This window comes from Hibiscus syriacus, unplaced genomic scaffold, assembly GCF_006381635.1.
Source record: "Hibiscus syriacus cultivar Baekdansim isolate YM2019G1 unplaced genomic scaffold, ASM638163v2 tig00111670_pilon, whole genome shotgun sequence".
Taxonomy (NCBI): domain Eukaryota; kingdom Viridiplantae; phylum Streptophyta; class Magnoliopsida; order Malvales; family Malvaceae; genus Hibiscus; species Hibiscus syriacus.
Window position 1 is genome coordinate 37,843 of NW_024063151.1, and position 19,974 is coordinate 57,816.

Sequence of the window (19,974 nt, forward strand, 5' to 3'; positions counted from 1 at the left end):
TATTCTTTTTATTATAGAAGCTTGACCTCTTGCTTCGCGGAGTTTATTTTTTTGAATACCCAATGATTATTCTCTTTTACCATTGTTCTTGTTGCAGGAAAAATGGGACAAAAATCTCTACATTGCATCGATTTGTTACGGGCGAACAATCTTCTAATTCTGGAGTGTATATCGTGATGGTCCGAGATGAACAGAGAATGCTCAAAATCTGAAGCTGTTGAGGTATTTTTGGTCTTTACTATTGGTGGGGTTTGTTCTTGTAATATTACTCCAATCTTTCAAATGTCATTTTTAATGCTTACTCAAGTGTAAAATTAAGTTTCAATCTTAAAATAATTTCAAACAATTTTACAAAGTATTTCGAACCGTTTCAAAGCCAAAAATTCCAGATTGTCCAGAGGGAACCGATTCCCCCTGAATGGTTTGGCTCCAAGAAAAAACAGATTACTCAGAGAGAACCGATTCCCCCTGTTCAACGGTCGAAATATTTGAATTTTACACTTAGGGAATCGATTCCCTATGAGAGGGTACCGATTCCCCCACGCTCCAAGCTGTTTTATTAATGGTTTTCACACTTAAACGACTCCATTGACTTCACTAATCATCCCCAATGTTCAGAATCAATTAAAGGATTATTTAAACAAGCTTAGAAGCCATTGATCAACAATAGAAACAAGAATCAACAAGAATCAAGAGAGAATCAAGAGAAAGCAGCAAACCTCAGTTTGAGCATTTTCAAGCCTATTTCATTCAATATTCATTTTTGCTTTCAAGAACACTTATTGTGCTCCATTGTATTATTCTTGAGTGTTCTTTCTTTGTTCTATAATTGTGCAAACATCTTGCCTTGTGAGGATTTTCTTATAAGTTTGCAAAATTTATATTGTTCTCTTTGGGAGAGAGTGTTCTCAAGAATTTGGGGTATAATTCTTGAGAGATTTGTAAGGTTACTCTTTATACTCAAAAGAAAGACAAATTAGTGAATTTGTGGAAAATTCTTAGTGTGGATAGCTAAGGTAGTTGACGTAGACTTTGGTTGAGAAAGTCGAACCACTCTAAATCGCGCGCAATTACTTTCAATTTTCTGCAAAGCTTCCACCGAAATTTTAATTGCCAATTCACCCCCTCTTGTGTGGATAGCTAAGGTAGTTGACGTAGACTTTGGTTGAGAAAGTCGAACCACTCTAAATCGCTGCAATTACTTTCAATTTTCTGCAAAAGCTTCCACCGAAATTTTAATTGCCAATTCACCCCCTCTTGGTCATATTCACCGATGGATTAACTTAACAATTTTATTAGAGCCTCACTCATTTGAAGGTTTAACCACCTCTTGAGTCGATTCGGGAAGAGTTAAATCGATAAGATGGCGTCCACTCCGGTTTATTCTCCATGGAAGAATCCATACCAATTGATGTGCCTCCACACTTCATGAACAATTATCTTCATTGGAAAAGTTCATGATGATTTATCCAAGCATTTGATATGGAAGCTTGGATGATGATCGAGAAAGGATATTTTTCTCCTACGAAGAAGGCAAGAAGTGGAGTGATCAAGAACGGAAGAAAGCTCAACAAAACACAAAGGCTATGCACATGTTATGTTATGCAATTGATCCTAGTAATAAAGGAGTTTCTTCTTGTTCAAGTGCCGGAAATGTGGGATAAGCTTGAGGAGATCTATGGAGACAAGAAGAAGAAGAACCAATAAAGGATGTCTCTATTAGCTTTTACAGAGCCAAAGGTATCTTTTAACTCAAATAAATTAAATTCAAAATCTTTTAATGAGTTACAAGATGCTTATGATGAATTATTTTCGGAGTTTTAGGCCATGAACTCCAAATACAATAAATTGATTTCTAAATTTATTGCTAAAGTGATCTTCTTTTGAAAGCTAAAGAAGACTTGGAAATCAAAATGAAATGTTGAGAAGGAGTTAGAGCTTTCAAAAATAAAATTTGAAAACTTTGAAAAAGAATTTTCAAATTAAACAAACTTCTTCTAAAAATGAAATGAATTTTGAAAATCAAATGAAATCTTGAAGAAGGATTTAGAACTTTCAAAATGAAATTTGAAAGTATTGAAAAAGAAAATTTTTTTGAAAGTTAAGCTTGAATGTTTAACAAAAGAAATCATTTAAATAATTCATCTAGTCAATAATGACAATATGTTCACATTGTCATTATCATGGTCATAAGGATATACTTGTCCTTTAAAGAAAGGAAAACGTTTAAAATTAGACAAGTATGAGTTCCAAAAGGAACAAGAGGCTTGAAACTAATGTTCAATGATCCAAGCAATTTGGATACCAAAATCTACTTAAATGTCTCTTGTAGGTGTGTGAGCAATGGTGATGAAGATGATGATATTCAAGATGCTCTAGCCACACATGAAAAAGGAATGGGTAACCTTTAAACTTAATGTTTTTATTTATTTGGTTGCTCATTTAGTTTATGCATGCATGAGGTTTTAAATGTTGAATAATTCTAATGATTATGTTTTTATCTCAGTATGTTGAAAATATTGTAGATGAACATAGTAATTTTTGGTAATGTTTTATAAACGCTAGTTCATCATATTAATTTTGGTCAAAATTGTTTTTAAAATGTAATGATATCTCTTTAACAATTGATATCGATTTTTCAAGAACTTTGGTTTTGCAAAATTTTGACCTTAATTTTCTTAATGATTATGCATAGATTTTTTTTAAATATTATAAAGTTTTAATGCATAACATTTTCAAAAACTTTATGCATGTGCTCTTAATCTCGATATCAACATTGCATAATGTTTTGTATGTGAATGGATTAAAACATAATCCGATTAGATGAATTTGACAAAAGATACAATGTCTTATTTTTAAATTAAGTGTTTGCAAAATTGATTGACATTGCATCTACTTTGATTATGCTTGTTGGTCATAGAATATGAAACATTTACATGGTGCATTTAGATTTTATCAATATGACTAATTTATGCCTAGTTGCTAAGGATGAGCATGATAGTTGGTTATGGCATAGGAGACTAGGACATGCTAGCATGAGTGTTTTGCAACGGTTAATTCAGGAGATTTAGTTCGAGGGTTGCCTAAACTAAAATTTGATGCTAAAGGAAAAAGCGAATTTATTTTAAATCCATTAATACCGTATCCACTAGTAGAGTATTACAATTGATCCATTTAGATCTTTTTGGTCCATCTAGAACTACTAGCTTGGGTGGAAAACAATATGCATTTGTCTTGGTAGATGACTACTCTAGATATACTTGGGTTCTATTCTTAAATACTAAAGATGAAGCATTAGAAAAATTCATCACGTTTTCAAAAGTAATCCAAAATGAAAAAGGTTACTCTATAACTAGTGTTAGGAGTGATCATGGAACTGAATTTGAAAATCTTGGATTTACTGAATTTTGTAATTCTAATGGTATTAGCCATAATTTTTCAGCACTTAGAACCCCTCAACAAAATGTATTTGTTGAGAGGAAAAATCAAACTTTAGAAGAAATGGCTAGAACCATGCTTTGTGAAAACAATTTGCCAAAATATTTTTGGGCGGAAGCCACAAATACCGCTTGTTATGTTATTAATCGAGTAATGGTTAGGCCTATTTTGAAGAAAACTCCATATAAACTGTTTAAAATAAAAAGCCTAACATTAGCTATTTTCATCCTTTTGGATGTAAATATTTTGTTTTAAACAACGGTAAAGACAATCTTGGCAAATTTGATGCTAAAAGTGATGAATGAGTTTTTATGGGTTATTCCTTAAATTCTAAAGCTTATCGAGTATTTAATAAAAGAACTTTAGTTGTAGAATAGTCCATACATGTTGTTTTCGATGATAATCTCCTTCCGAGGAAGGATTATTGTTTGAATGATGATGTAGGTATTATAAACACAAATGACGTTAGACATGACGTTAGAGAAACATCATCAAATGAAGAAACGAAAGATGAGGAAACTCATGATCCTCTCTAGAATCCAACCATTGAAGAAAGAGAAGTATCTTACCCAAGAGAGTACAACTATGTCAAAGATGGTGAAATAATAGGTGTTCCATCCAAAGGGGTAACAACTCGATCTTCTCTTAGAAATATTTGTAATTATGTTACATTTATCTCATGCATAGAGCCTGAGAATATTAAAGAAGCATTAAATGATGAACATTGAATTATGGCTATGCAAGAAGAGCTAAATCAATTTGAAAGAAGTAGAGTATGGACATTAGTTGAAAGGCCTAGTAATAAGTCTACTGTAGGTACTAGATGGGTATTTAGGAATAAGCTTGATGAAAGTGGTAATATAGTGAGAAACAAGGCTAGACTTGTTGCTCAAGGGTATACTCAAGAAGAGGTCATAGACTATGATGAAACATACACTCCTGTAGCTAGGATTGAAGCAATTAAAATGTTATTAGCATTTGCATGTTTTCATGAATTTAAATTATATCAAATGGATGTTAAAAGTGCATTTTTAAATGGTTTTATAAAATAAGAAGTGTATGTGGAACAACCTCCTGGTTTTGAAGATTCAAAATTTCCAAATCATGTTCTTAAATTAACAAAAGTACTTTATGGTTTAAAACAAGCTCCTAGAGCTTGGTATGAAAGATTATCAAACTTTTTAATTGAAAAAGGTTTTTTCAAAAGGGAAGGTTAACACTACATTGTTTTTAAAACATAAAGGTAAAGATTTATTAGTAGTTCAAATTTATGTTGATGATATAATATTTGGTTCTACTAACGATGTTCTTTGCCAAGAATTTTCTAAGCTAATGCAAAGTGAATTCGAGATGAGCATGATGAGAGAGCTCTCATTTTTCTTGGGACTCCAAATCAAGCAAAGAAAAGATGACATCTTCATCAATCAAGCTAAGTACGTCAAGGATATGCTCAAGAAATTTGGATTGGAAAATGGGAAACCTTATGACACTGCAATGAGTTCTTCTACAAAGCTTGACTTGGATGAAGGAGGTAAATGTGTTGATGTTAAATTATATAGGTCAATGATTGGCTCTTTTTTTTATTTAACCGCAAGTAGACCGTACATTATGTTCAGTGTTTGCTTATGTGCTAGATTTCAATCATGTCCTAAGGAATCACATTTACTAGCTGTTAAGAGGATCTTTAGATACCTTAAGGACACTCCTAGTTTAGGACTTTGGTATCCTAGAGACTCTAGCTTTAGCTTGCATGCCTTCTCTGATGCGGGTTATGGAGGATGCAAATTAGATAGGAAAAGCACCTCCGGTACTTGCCAATTCCTTGGAAATATGCTGATTTCTTGGTTTTCAAAGAAACAAAATTGTGTTGCATTATCTACCACTGAAGTGGAATACATTTCAGCCGGTAGTTGTTGTACACAAGTTTTATGGATGAAACAACAACTTTTTGATTATGGAATTGAAGTAGGTACCATTCCTATCAAGTGTGACAATACTAGTGCTATTTATCTCACTAAAAATCCCATCCAACACTCTAGAACTAAGCATATTGAAATTAGACATCACTTCATTAGAGACCATGTCGCTAAGGAAGATGTAGTTCTAGAATTTATTGATACTTTGCACCAATTAGCATATATCTTTACAAAGCCTTTAGACAAGGAAAGATTTTGGACACTTAGGAGAGAATTAGGTTTAACTGACCTATCTTCACTTAGTGTTTAAAATAATTTTAGCACTTTTAAGAATAAATGAAAAATGCTTATAATAATTTTTTATTGCTTTCGTTGCTTTTAAGGGGGAGTTTATGATTCTTAGAGAAAATTAATTTTATGTTCAAATGTAGTTTAAGGGTAAAATTAATTGATTGAACGTGATTATTTTTCAATATATTGAGTTGCTAATACCACTAGAGAAAATTAATTTAGCATTTTGAGTGTTTAAAATCAGATTTTAGCATTTTTGGTGCAGAGGGAATCGATACCCCCTTGAAGGGGAACCGATTCCCCCTTTGAAGGGGAACCGATTCCTCCCCGTAGGGGAATCGATACCCCCTGGAGGTTATGGATATTACACAGCCATAATACCTATTTTTCTCATAACTCTCTTTTTCTCCTTCTTGCCGCCATTCTCTCTCTCTATCTCCCAAATCTCCACTTTGCTTCAAAACATCGATTTCTAGTCGGAATTTCTTCAAATATCAACTTCTAAACCTGTTGGAATCATCAAACTAGTGCAAAAATCATCACATTCTCACAAAATTCGAAAATCTTCAAGGTATTTTTCTAAAACTTCTATTTTGTTGATTTTGAACATGGGACTAGTTTTAATTAGTACTAGGTTAAAATAGTGATCGGGCATTACATATATTTTGGTTTAGAACTATAATCTACAACTAATTTCATCAAAAACACAAGAATTTTCAAATTTTTTGAAATTTTTGAAATTAAAAAAAAACTATTTTTTCAAATTGTTGTGTTTTGATTTGATTATGTTGTGATTATGAAAACTATATGTATATTGATTTTCAATACTTTAATTTTTCAATAGTTTTCAAAAACTTTGCCCATTAGGATTGATTTAGAGAACCTTGGGATATTGAGGACTCAATTGAGTTTTGGGATTGATTATATTGCATACATGTGTTTTAAAATTGCAGGTTATTCTTTCCATTCCGATTATCTTAAATCATGTCTCACAAACGCTCTAGACCTTCCTCTAGTCGATCAAACCAACCTCAAAATCCTCCTCCTATCCAACAAATTCCTAATCCCAATCCCGATGATCCTTCTATGACTATTTTAATTTGTGTTTTAATGAACCATGTCGTAGGCAAAATCTTCTCTTTAGGTATTCTCAATACTTTGAGTCATACAAAATCCGGGAAGAACGAATTCCATCTCTTCAAGCCATGTTAGACATCAATTTTCGACATCTTCCTACCCTTCAAAAGTGGAAATTTGATAAACTCTTTGAGCTCGAACCTATAGTTTACCACCAACTCATTTGTATCTTCTACTCTAATGCTGTTTGCATTCAAAACCAGGAGAAAACCGTAACCATAGGAATCCGATCCTATCTTCTAGGATGATTCTTTCATCTTGACCCGGAATACATTGCCACCACATTAGGATTAGATAATAACAGGTTAGATAATGAAAAACAAATGGTAGGATCTCAGTATAAACGGAGAGATAGTGTGAGTGTCTTAGATCTTCACGACCGTTTCCTTCATCTTATGATCTCTTGGTGGTTTCGACCATCCGGAGGCTAATACTCCATTCTTCGAGCCTTGGATTTATTTTGGCTACATTGTGTCCAAAATAATCTTAAAATCAACCTACCACAGAGTATCTTTGCTGAACTTGTCGAAACTGTAAATCTTGTTCAAAATAAGAAAATTTGTCCATCTCTAGTTTACGGTTGTATTCTAAGTAATATGTTTAAAAAAGTCGGGCTTAGGGTTGGTCTTGATGCTTCATTTCCCCTAAAAAACCAAATCAACCTATTTTCTTTAACTAAATCGGGATGGAAGATCAATGAAGGAACTGGTCTTTGGGTTCGTACCCATGAGCAACCTCCGGAAGCAGACGACGCCGACGATGAGCCAAAACAGCACGAGGAACAAGCATAACAAGAGGATCAAATGCCTCCATATTTTCAATCCTTTATGGAGACATTTGATTTCTGGTATGCATCCATGGATTCACGCCTCACTTCCATAGAATCCAATTTGACCACTTTGGGAGCTCAACAATTGGAGATTCTCCGGGATATGCGCGCGAACAACGCAACAATGAATGAACGTATTAATTCACTCACTTATGACATGGCCGCAATGCACGCTCATTTTCCTCCTTCCGATCCTCCTACGGATTCTTTATTTATTGTCGTGCTTTAGTTCTCTTGGAAACAACTCTGACCTTATTGTTTTAACATTTTGGATATTTTGGAATGCTTGAATTTGTGGATTGTTTTGTCTTTGAATGCTTATATGTTTGGATTTATGGATGTTTGAACTTATATTTCTATATATTTGGTTTGGTTAAAATTTCTTCGTTATTGCATCATATTAGTTGCATTATGATCAATTATGTCATTTCACATTTGATCATGAATATTGATTATGAAACTAATGGTTAACTCTTCTCTTGATCTTTGATCTTAGCAGCTTAAGCTATATTCATTTATAATCAATTGGCTATGCTTTTCAAATCCTTGCTTAAAAACATTTTAAAGTCTTTTTGATTTAACAAAAAGGGGGGAGAAGTATAATAAGAGGGAGAAGTGTTAGAGTAAGGGGGAGTAATTTCAAACTTGATTTCAAAATCTTAAAATTACTAAAATGTTTTGTTATATCAAAAAGGGGGAGATTGTTGAAAACATTTTGATATTTCGATATAACAAATTAAGTTAAATGAATTTTAAGATTTTACAAAAGATTTTCTAAGTATATTCGATATAATTATTCGAATATCAAAATATTACTCCAAATCTTTCAAATGTCATTTTTAATCCTTACTCAAAGTGTAAAATTAAGTTTCAATCTTAAAATAATTTCAAAACAATTTTACAAAGTATTTCGAACCGTTTCAAAGCCAAAAATTCCAGATTGTCCAGAGGGAACCGATTCCCCCCCAAGGGGGTACCGATTCCCCCTGAATGGTTTAGCTCCAAGAAAAAATAGATTACTCGAAGGGAATCGATTTCTCCCCAAGGGTGTACCGATTCCCCCCGGTTCAATGGTTGAAATATTTGAAATTTACACTTAGGGAATCAATTCCCTATGAGGGGGTACCGATTCCCCCCACGCTCTAAGCTGTTTTATTAATGGTTTTCACACTTAAACGGCTTCATTGACTCCACTAATCATCTCCAACTTTCAGAATCAATTGAAGGAGTATTTAAACAAGCTTAGAAGCCATTAATAAACAATAAGAAACAAGAATCAACAAGAATCAAGAGATAATCAAAGAGAAAACATCAAACCTCAAGTTTGAACATTTTCAAGCCTATTTCATTCAATATTCATTTTTGCTTTCAAGAACACTTATTGTGCTCAATTGTATTATTCTTGAGTATTCTTTCTTTGTTATAGAATTGTGCAAACATCTTGCCTTGTAAGGATTTTCTTGTAAGTTTGCAAAATTTGTATTGTTATCTTTGGGAGAGAGTGTTCTCAAGAATTTGGGGTATAATTCTTAAGGGATTTGTAAAGATAATCTTTGTCGTCAAAAGAAAGACAAATTAGTGAATTTTTGGAAAATCCTTAGTGTGGATAGCTAAGGTAGTGGACGTAAACATTGGTCGAAAAAGTTGAACCACTCTAAATCGCTGCGCAATTACTTTCAATTTTCTGCAAAAGCTTCCACCGAAATTTTAATTGCCAATTCACCCCCCTCTTGGCCATATTCATCGATCGATTAACTCAAAAGAATAGTTCAATAATTTATTTGAAAATATTTCCTGAAAGTTTTTAGTAATAATGAAATGAAATAAAGGGCAAAATGGTCATTTAATAGGAAATATACTTTCTTTCCTTAATAAATGATTCACGTGGGTGGGGGGAAGAGTTATCTTAAAACTCTTTCTTCTTCCCTCTTTCTCTTCTTCCTCCCGTATCTCTAAGCTCAAAGGTAAGTTTCTGATTTCTTGATTATTTGTTGATTTAAAGGTTGGGTTATGATCATTAGATGATAATTAAGCTTAAGGAAAACTTAATTTGTCCTAAAACAATAAGATGAAAGGTATATGAGAGATTAAAGATTTTGAGCTCTTGAATGAAATCTTGGAATAGAGTTCATTATTATAAGTGGAAGTCAAATTTGACTTGTCATAAGTGGAATTAAGAAGTATAAAGTGTTAGAATTGAATTTAGAACATGTTGAAAATTGGGTACTGTTGAATTATGTTTCGATATAACAAATTTAAGGCAAAATGTTTTTGGACTTGAATTGAATTTATTCAAAGTTTTTAAAAGGTTTCAAAAATAATTCAAAGTCCATTAAATTCGGATTTGAGAAAAAATGCTAAAGGGTGTCAAAGTGCATCCATGCACCCCTGCAGTGCATCCATGCACCTGCACTAGTGCATCCATGCACTCCATTTCGAATGCACTTAGTGCATCAATGCATCCTGTTGTGCATAGATGCATGCACGAAGGCTGCAACGGCTAGTAACGGCTAGTTTAATTGAATTTAATGAAGGGGTATCGATGCACCATGATAGTGCACCGATGCACCATGTTATGGGCATCATTTTTGAGTAGAAAAATCATCCCCACATGGCTCCAAAACATCTCCAACGGCTATATAGAACATCAAACACATTCCAAGCTATAAATACAAGCTAAGGACACTTGAAGAATAAAGACAACAATTATCCAAGTAATCAAACACAAGAGAAGAGTTTTTCATTCTTATTTCATCTTTCTCTTGTAAATATTTTGTTCTTGTGAGCTCAATCTTGTAAACACCTACCTTAGAGAGGTTTTCTTGTTTACTTCTTTTATCATTTTGTAAAAGGGAAAGGTTCTAGCTAATCCCGTGTAAAAGCTAGGGAAATGTTCTAGTTTAGCCCTGAAAAACTAGGGAGTTTGTAAGGTTACTCTTTATCCTCAAAAGAAAGAACAAATTAGTAAATTTGTTGGAAAATCCTTGGTGATGAGCTAAGGTAGTGGATGTAGACATGGTTGAGAAGTTGAACCACTCTAAATCGCTGTGCAATTCTCTATCTTTTAATCTCCTTACTCCCTAAACACAAAAACTGATCCCAACCCTTTTTGCAAGCAATTTCAGTTGTCGATTCGAGCTTCCGAAAATCCCAACAATTGGTATCAGAGCCTAACTCGTTAGAAGGTTTAACCACATTGAGACGATCCTAGAAGAAACTCTACCAATTTCTGACACAACGGAGAAGATGACTTCCACCTCCGGCTCGTTCCACATGGAAGACTCCCTACCAAACGACAAGCCTCCATACTTCAATGGAGCTAACTATCATCATTGGAAGAAATTAATGAAGGTATTCATCCAATCCAATGATCTTGAAGCATGAGAGATAATCGAGAATGGCTACTCTTCTCCAAAGAAGAAGGAGAAGTGGAGTGACAAAGAACGGAAGAAAGCTCAACTTAATGCCAAGGCAATGCACATGATATTGTGTGCATTTGATCCTGAAATCTATGAAGGAGGTTCTTCGTGTTCAAGTGCCAAGAAGCTTTGGAATAAGTTTGAGGAAATCCATGGTAGCAATAAAGAAGAACCAACAAAGGTGGTGTCTCTAATGGCTTGTGAAGAGCCCGAGGTATCTTCTAACTCAATTGAATTTAATTCATATACGTTTGATGAGTTACAAGATGCTTTTAATAGGTTATATTCGGAGTTTGAGAGCATCCAAATATAAGAAAATGATTTCAAAATTTAAAATAAAAAATGATTTTCTTTTGAAAAAAAAAATAGATTTTGAAAGCCAAAATGAAATTTTGAAAAAGGATTTAGAGCTTTCAAAAATAAAAATTGAAAGTTTTGAAAAAGAAAATTTTGATTTAAAAGTTAAGCTTGAATGCTTAACAAAAGAAAAAGAAATCATTTTAAATAATTCATTTAGTTCAATAATGACAATATGCTCACATTGTCATTATCATGGTCACAAAGAACATACTTGTCCTTTAAAGAAAGGAAAACATTTTAAAATTAGACAAGTATGGTTTCCTAAGGGAGCAAGGGGCAATGAAACTAACGTCCAAGGATCCAAAGCAATTTGGATACCAAAATCAAAATGAATGTCTCTTGTAGGTGTGTGGGAGCAATGGTGATGAAGATGATGATATTCAAGATGCTCTAGCCATACATGAAAAAGGAATGGGTAACCTCTAAGCTTAATGCTTTTAATTTTGGTTATTTGGTTGCTCATTTAATTTTAAGCATGCATGAGTTTTGATTCTAAATAATTATGTATCTCATGTATGTTAAAAGAAAATTATGATGAATATTTTAATGTCTTAATAATTTTTCAGAATTTTTAGTTCATCATAATGAATTTTGGTCAAAATTGGTTTTAAATGCAAATGATATCTCTCTGACAATTGATATCAACTTTTCAAATACTTTGTGTTTACAAATTTTAAATTTTTTACCTAAATTTGAATGTTTATGCATGTGGTTTAAATAAAAATGATATATATCTAACAATTGATATCAAATTTTTTCAAAAGCATAACATTTTTGGCAATTGATATCTTAAATTCAACAATTGATATTGCATAAAGTATTTTAGACTTTGATACATTAAATTTCATGAGCTACTAACATGTTTGTTATTCTTTGTTGAAATTCAATTTTGTTTAAGTGTCAAGTTCTTAAAGCTAAATTTTGTTTGGAATGCATTTATTGAGGGGGAGCTTTGATTTTTCAAATAAGTTTTAAAATGTCAAATTTACTACTTACTCTCCAAAGTTATTTTGAACTTCAAAGATTGAATTATTTTTTATATAACAAAAAGGGGGAGAAGTTTTGGTTTGAAAAATTTAATTTCTTAATGAAAAGGGGAGCAACATTTTCATATATTTTCAAACAATTGGTATTTGTTACCAATTGGTATCTTTTTCATTAAACATTTTATTAAGGGGGAGTTTTGCCAAAAATAATTTTTCAAATGTTTTGTTATATCAAAAAGGGGGAGATTGTTGAATTATATTTCGATATAACAAATTTAAGGAAAAATGTTTTTGGACTTGAATTGAATTTATTCAAAGTTTTTAAAAGGTTTCAAAAATAATTCAAAGTCCATGAAATTCGGATTTGAGCAAACATGCTAAAGGGTGTCAAAGTGCATCCATGCACCCCTGCAGTGGATCCATGCACCTGCACTAGTGCATCCATGCACTCCATTTCGAATGCACCTAGTGGATCGATGCATCCTATTGTGCATCGATGCATCCTTCTGTGAATCCATGCATCCTTCTGTTCATCCATGCACAAAGGCTGCAACGACTAGTAACGGGTAGTTTATTTGAATTTAATGAAGGGGTATCGATGCACCATGATAGTGCACCGATGCACCATGTTATGGGCAACCTTTTTGAGTAGAAAAATCATCCCCAAACGGCTCCAAAACATCCCCAACGGCTATATACAACATCAAACACATTCCAAGCTATAAATACAAGCTAAGGACATTTGAAGAATAAAGAGAACAACTATCCAAGTAATTAAACACAAGAAAAGAGTTTTTCATTCTTATTTCATCTTTCTCTTGTAAATATTTTTGTTCTTGTGAGCTCAATCTTGTAAACACCTACCTTAGAGAGGTTTTCTTGTTTACTTCTTTTATCATTTTGTAAAAGGGAAAGGTTCTAGCTAATCCCGTGTAAAAGCTAGGGAAAGGTTCTAGTTTAGCCCTGAAAAACTAGGGAGTTTGTAAGGTTACTCTTTGTCCTCAAAAGAAAGAACAAATTAGTAAATTTGTTGGAAAATCCTTGGTGAGGAGCTAAGGTAGTGGATGTAGACTTGGTTGAGAAGTCGAACCACTCTAAATCGCTGTGCAATTCTCTATCTTTTAATCTCCTTACTCCCTAAACACAAAAACTGATCCCGACCCTTTTTGCAAGCAATTCCGGTTGTCGATTCGAGCTTCCAAAAATCCCAATAGGTATGATTCTTGAAGTTCATAAAGGGGAGAGGATTTTGAGGTTTAAGATGAGATAAATGGATATAAAATTAGTTTAAGTATGTGTATTTGAGTTAAGAATATAAAAGGGGATGAAATATAAAGAATTGTAGTTAGAAATAGTGAATTTTCGTATTTGAACAATAAAATTCTGGGTTTTACAGATTATTCCAGAGGTACAGATACTCTATGGAGGGGGGTATCGATACCCCCTAAAGGAAAAATGGAATTTTTGGTTCATTAAACTAGCTTAAGTTATTGATATCAAGTTATAAGGTTTAGGCTTCTTATAATCGTCTTGAAAATTATGTTTATGTAGATATTGAGCCTAAACAAGTTCTGGAACAGTCAAAGAATTAGGATTGAATCAAAGCAAGCAAGGCTAAGGTGAGTGCAATTTAATTGTACTTATGCTATCGAACAAACATTGGCTTGCGATAAGCCAGTGATGGAGTTACTATAGTAAGAAGTGACTCCTAAAATGTTATTTAATTTGTGATACATGCATAGTGTTATACATGAATGTTTTATACATCATTGTATAGGATTTACGATAATTCTATTTTCCATGTTTAGTGCATGATTCCATAAGTACAAGCATATGATTGATATAGTTCTTATGTATATATGAGTACATGAAAATGAGAATATGTGTTAAATGTTATTCTATATGCTATGTGAAATATGAACTTATGAGATTAAGTAAATGAACATAGATGATATATATATATGTGTGAAACCATACAAAGTGATACAAGCTATGTGACATATGAATATGAAATCATATGAAAAGTGACATAAAAAGTAAATTACGTGATGATATGCACATATGATATGAGACAGAAGAAAATGTATATGTGATCACAAGAAAAATGACATGAGTACATGAACATATGAAATATAAGAATAATGCCCATGGTATATAATATGAGAGCTACAGGTATAGTTGGCATGCCAAGACTCGAGGGTTCCACATGGTCCTTCGGGACATATATGTATCCTCTGGAACATTTACAGGGTCTTTTGAGACACATATTTGATCCATTGGAATATGTATATGGTTCTTAAGGAGTGGTCCTTCGGGACAAATACAATACATAGGTCCTTTGGGACAAATACAGAGGTCCTTCGGGACAAATTTCATAGCCCCTAGTGGGACCCTATACGAGCTATGGTGACAGCAATAGTGCATAACCTCAATGTACTCGAATACCTTGAGTTCTCGGTAATGTACATGGGCCTATAAAAGATATCAAAAGTGTTTACATGAATTATGTGATGTTATGTGTACTCTATTGTGAAATGATATATGTGTTCTATGATATGTATAGAAATGTTCAACATATGCTTATATGATCATAAGGAATTAGTAACAATAGTATGAGTATTGAAAAGCATGTTAATGTTTTATATGATATATGATAGTATTAATTATTTATGCATTGCTATGAGTAGAGTAATGTTACATGATTTCATGCCTCGCTAAGTCATCGACTTAGCGTGTGATTGTTTCACACATAGGTTTGGAAAGAGAAAAGAGAAGTAAAGAGGAACAAGACAGGTCAGTTCTCTTTATCGAAGATCAGATCATAAATGTAGTTGAATTACATGTATTTGATTACATAGAATTTAGTTGGCATGTAATAAAAGATTTGAATCTGATATGCTCTGATCGAGTTCTGTAACGTTTTAAACGTATATATGTAAATGAGAACTTTATAGTATTAAAAGATTAAATTTTCGTGAGTTTTATATGTTTTGTCGAAAGTTACTGTAGCAGTATTGTAGCAGGGTATCGGTACCCTATAGCAGGGTATCGGTACCCCTCTGGCATTTTGGAAAATTTTAACATTCGGTATTGTTCATGGTAATGTTCAGTATTATTCACGGTATTGTTCATTATTGTTCATGGTACTGTTCATACCGTATTTTACTGTTCATAAATACGTTTTTTCCTTAAAATTTTATAACGAACATAATTTAATAGTATATTATTGTATTTTCTTAATATGAGTTCAAATGTTTTGATATTTTGTAAGAATATTGTTTTAAAAAATCAATGTGACATCTCATACTCGTATTCGGGTCAGGTACGGGTTGAGATGTTACAGTTCTCCTATAAAATCTTCTCAGATGCGAATGTAAAAGGCTGGGGTGTGGGGGAGAAGAAAATTAATACAATTTGAGAACCTCAGAAAGGCAGCTGTTTGTTGAATCAAATGATGCTCTGATTTCATCATAAATTACTGCAAGTAAACTCAATGTTCATTCCTAAGTTGGAAATCTTTCCTCTCCGCGGATTAATATTTAGTCGATCGTATTTGGTTTTTGTCGGTTCATCCCGTCGGACATACATATTAGTTGTGAGCACCTTTTGTCATTCGGCCAATTCATGGGTCCAAGATTCTTTAACTCCATATTCTTTCATCGTCCATATATCAAATCCCCAAAGTCTCGACATTCTAAAACCATCCAAACTCACTGCAAGAAGAAAGAGGAGATTGAAGCAATTTGGGTACGTACTTAAAGCCAAAGAAAGTCGCCAAAATTCTCAACTTTCTCTAACCATCATTGTTGAAGCTCTAACTATGCTTAGTTGTTGCCAAGACAATGAACTGGTTCACTGCAAAAACAAAGAGAGAATTGAAACCATATGGATAGTGTTTAAAACCAAGGAAAATTGCCCTGCAAATTGGATTGACGAAAACTTTTGCAGACTCTGATATCTCACTTTGTTTATGACCATTCGAAACCGAGTCCATATCTGATTTACAACCATTTTTAATTAGTTAGATAAAGAAACAAGGAAACAGATTCTAATCTATTTAGAGTTTTATATATTCGGGTCAATGGGTGATCAACAAGGCTCATGGCCTTGGTTAGCAACCTCCATTGCACTTAGGAGGGGCGCTCGCCTAAGGTCTCCCCAAAGTGAGATGGCCTATGTCATAATTTGTGGCAGTGGGAGCCTGCGTTCGCGCAACCATCTTATTTTGTAGTTCAAACCACACATCCATCAACAACTTTTTTTAGATCAGTAGTTTTTTCTTTCTTTCAAGGAACTGTTTATTTCAAACCAATCAAGATTATCAATGTTAGCAATTGTTTTTCTCCTTAAATTAAACACAAACAAAAATCCATCAAAGAAGATGAAAAACAACTTTTCTTCCGTGGCATTTTGGCAATGAAATTCTAGTCTGACCATTCAAAAGAGAGTTGATATCTGATATATAACTTGGTTCATATGACCATTCGAAAGAGAGTCAATGTCTGATATCAAAGCAAGGCCTCTTGATCCGGAATCGGGATATCTATACTTTCCTGGACTTGTCAAAGAACCAGTTATCAGGAGAAATTCCACATTCATTAGGAGTTCTCAAAGTTTGAAGCTACTTAACCTTTCATTCAATGAACATTTTGGCAAAATCCCAGTGAGTTTGTAAATTCTTGAGATCTTGGATTTGTTACACAATAACCTTAATGGTGAAATTCCAGGAACATTTTCCGAGCTCCAGGAACTAAATTATTTAGACTTGAGCAACAAGAAACTTGGTAGTAATGTTCCTGGAGGTCCTCAAATGTATACGCTGGTTGATCCAAAGATTTATGCCGATAACAACGGACTGTGTGGGGTGCAAATTCGGGTTCCTTGTGAAGAAGATTTGGTTCCACGAGGGTCACCATGGATGAATTGGATTATTGTTTTCAACTGTAATGATGTGTGTTATCGGTTGTTTCAACGGTGGAGCATCGCATCATCGTCAGGGCCATTGTACTCTTCTATGGTGATGATTGACTCAAAGTTCCTAATTGAACAACACCATGTTAGGCAAAGACTATGAGCTATATCATCTATTATATATTTGTTTAAATGGATTTGTGTAAGATATGTGCCTAATCGATTGTTTATTGAACCTGCCATCAGTTCCTTAGGATCTTATATTGACTAAATAATAACACAAGCATATAATAGTCTCTTGAACCATATATATGCATATATGAATAATAAACATTGTAAATGTTACAAATGTTTCCCTTCGGATGGAACTGCACTTTCAACCAGTTCCTCATCAACGAGCTGAAAATCGGTGGCAATTGTTTTCTTAAATGATTCACATGTAAAATGCAATGATGAAGATGAAAAGTAGCTTTCTTCAGTGACATCTTTGGCAATGAAATTCTTATCCTCCATTTCTTTCTCAACTTACAGCACTAAATATTAAGCTTTTCAAAGTATAATCTTTGAAGCAAAAATGTTGAAAAGGGATTAATCTGATCTGATCTGAGAAACAATTAAAGCTTTTAGAAACTCTCGCAGATAATTCCTGGGATTTTATAGATAAGTTCTTGGCGCTAGCCATGAGGAAAGCTTTTGCAGACTCCGATATCTCACTTTGTTTATGACCATTCGAAACCGAGTCCATGTCTGATTTACAACCATTTTCAGTCAGTCATATAAAGAACCAAGGAAGCAGATTCTAATCTATTTAGAGTTTTATATATTCTTAGTAAATCCCCCGTGTCTTCATTCAGTCTCACCAGTCAGCAGGAAAAATTCATATACAGGACTATTTATGATAAAGCACTAATCCCGCATCGACCAAGGACGATAAGGGGGAACGAGCGGGGCTTTATAAATAAGAGGCAACTAGCTTCGTTTCAACATACTTACCTGGACGGGGTCAATGGGCGATCGTCAAGGTCCATGGCCTGGGTTAGTGACCTCCATTGCACTTTGGAGGGGTGCTCGCCTAAGGTCTCCCCAAAGTGGGAGAGCCTACGTCATAATTTGTGTTAGTGGGGACTGGATATATTCTTGTCATTTTCACAAGTAATGCACAGCGCATCTATCTGGATCTTCTTACTGATTACTAATTTGACTGTTCATATCAATCCAACCAAGACTATCAATGTCAGTAATTGTTTTTACTTAAATAACACAAATGAAAATCTATCAAAGATGAAATGCCAGCTTACTTCAGTGGAATCTCTGGCAATGAGATTCTAATCTAACCATTCGAAAGAGAATGAAAATCTATTAGATGGAAAACAGATTTACTTCAGTTGCATCTTTGGCAATGAAATTTTTCTGTGACTATTCGAAAGAATCGATCTTCTATATTTACATTTAACTTGGTTCATATGACCATATTCGAGAGTCCATGTTGATTTACAACCATTTTTGATCAGTGACATAAAGAAGCAAGGAAACCGATTCTAATCTGTTTAGGAGTCTCGTATATTCTTTTGTGTGTTGAATATAGTTAGCAGTAACAGCTAAGATGATACGTGGCTGAAGCTGGGTTTGTCAGTAAGGATGGTTAGGGTTGTTATATCAAGCACTTAGGTTTAACTGCATTGTAGTTCATATTCATACTATATAAATGATGTATTGCAGGTATGGAAATGATGAGAACAAGAACGATATTCATTCCGATTCTTTGTAGTGAAAGTTCAACATTGTATATCTGTTTAGGAGCTTCATTCAGCCTCACCAGTCACCGGGGAAGTGGAGAATCATGATGAAGCACCGATCCCATATCGGGTAAGAAAGAGGAAGAACCACAAGCTGGAGCTAATAAATAAGAGGCACCTAGCCACATTGCAACATACTTACCTGGACGGGGTCAATGGACGATCAATACGGTTCATGGCCTAGGCTTGTGACCTCCATTGCACTTGGTAGGGGTGCACGCCTAAGGTCTCCCCAAGTGGGAGAGCCTACGTTATAATTTGTGGTCATGGGGGCCTGCGTTCGCGCGGTCCTCGTCAAACGTAAGTACAATTGTTTGATTTACCAGCTTGAAGCAGTCAGGATATTGCAGTGCAAGCCTCACCCCAAATTCGGCTCTCGGTATGGAAGTGTCCAACTCACAGCAGAGTGGCAATTGCTTTGTCGTGGTGGTGTAAATTAAACTGATTAAACTCAGATAGAGCTAGGAAGACCGATACGGGGGACCGGCGATGTGTGGTGGTGTCTTGCGAGACTCAAATGGTAGATGGATTAAAGGCATTAGGAAAGCCATAGGTTGCTGGTCAGTGCTGGATGCAGAGCTGTGGGGAGTTTTTTATTGCCTCAACATGTTTGTAGGATTGGAAATAGCTTGGGACACGGCATGGAAATTGATAGATAAGACATTTCGACGATGGATAATATTTCCCATATGGTTCCTTCATGTAGTTGATTTGTTTCGGAGGGCATGGCATCTACAATTTGTTTATGCACCTCAAGAGAGCAACAAGGTGGGGGATGGTATGGCTAAATTTGCATGGTCCTTTCCCTTTGGTCTTTCATATTTTCAAGACCCGACAGATGGTTTCGACTCGATGCTACATGCGGACTCTCTTAATAGTAATATAATTCCT

General features: G+C 34.1%; 2 non-coding genes and 1 pseudogene across 2 annotated transcripts; all 3 read left to right on the forward strand.

The window, feature by feature from the left end:
• The first annotated feature begins 16,445 nt into the window (after positions 1-16,445).
• LOC120167155 lies at positions 16,446-16,598 on the forward strand (annotated as a pseudogene).
• A 1,674-nt stretch (positions 16,599-18,272) lies between these two features.
• LOC120167154 lies at positions 18,273-18,433 on the forward strand. Its single transcript, XR_005520012.1, has one exon. It is a non-coding gene; the product is annotated as a U1 spliceosomal RNA (small nuclear RNA).
• A 784-nt stretch (positions 18,434-19,217) lies between these two features.
• On the forward strand, positions 19,218-19,378 carry LOC120167152. The gene has a single exon (XR_005520010.1). It is a non-coding gene; the product is annotated as a U1 spliceosomal RNA (small nuclear RNA).
• The last annotated feature ends 596 nt before the right edge of the window (positions 19,379-19,974 follow it).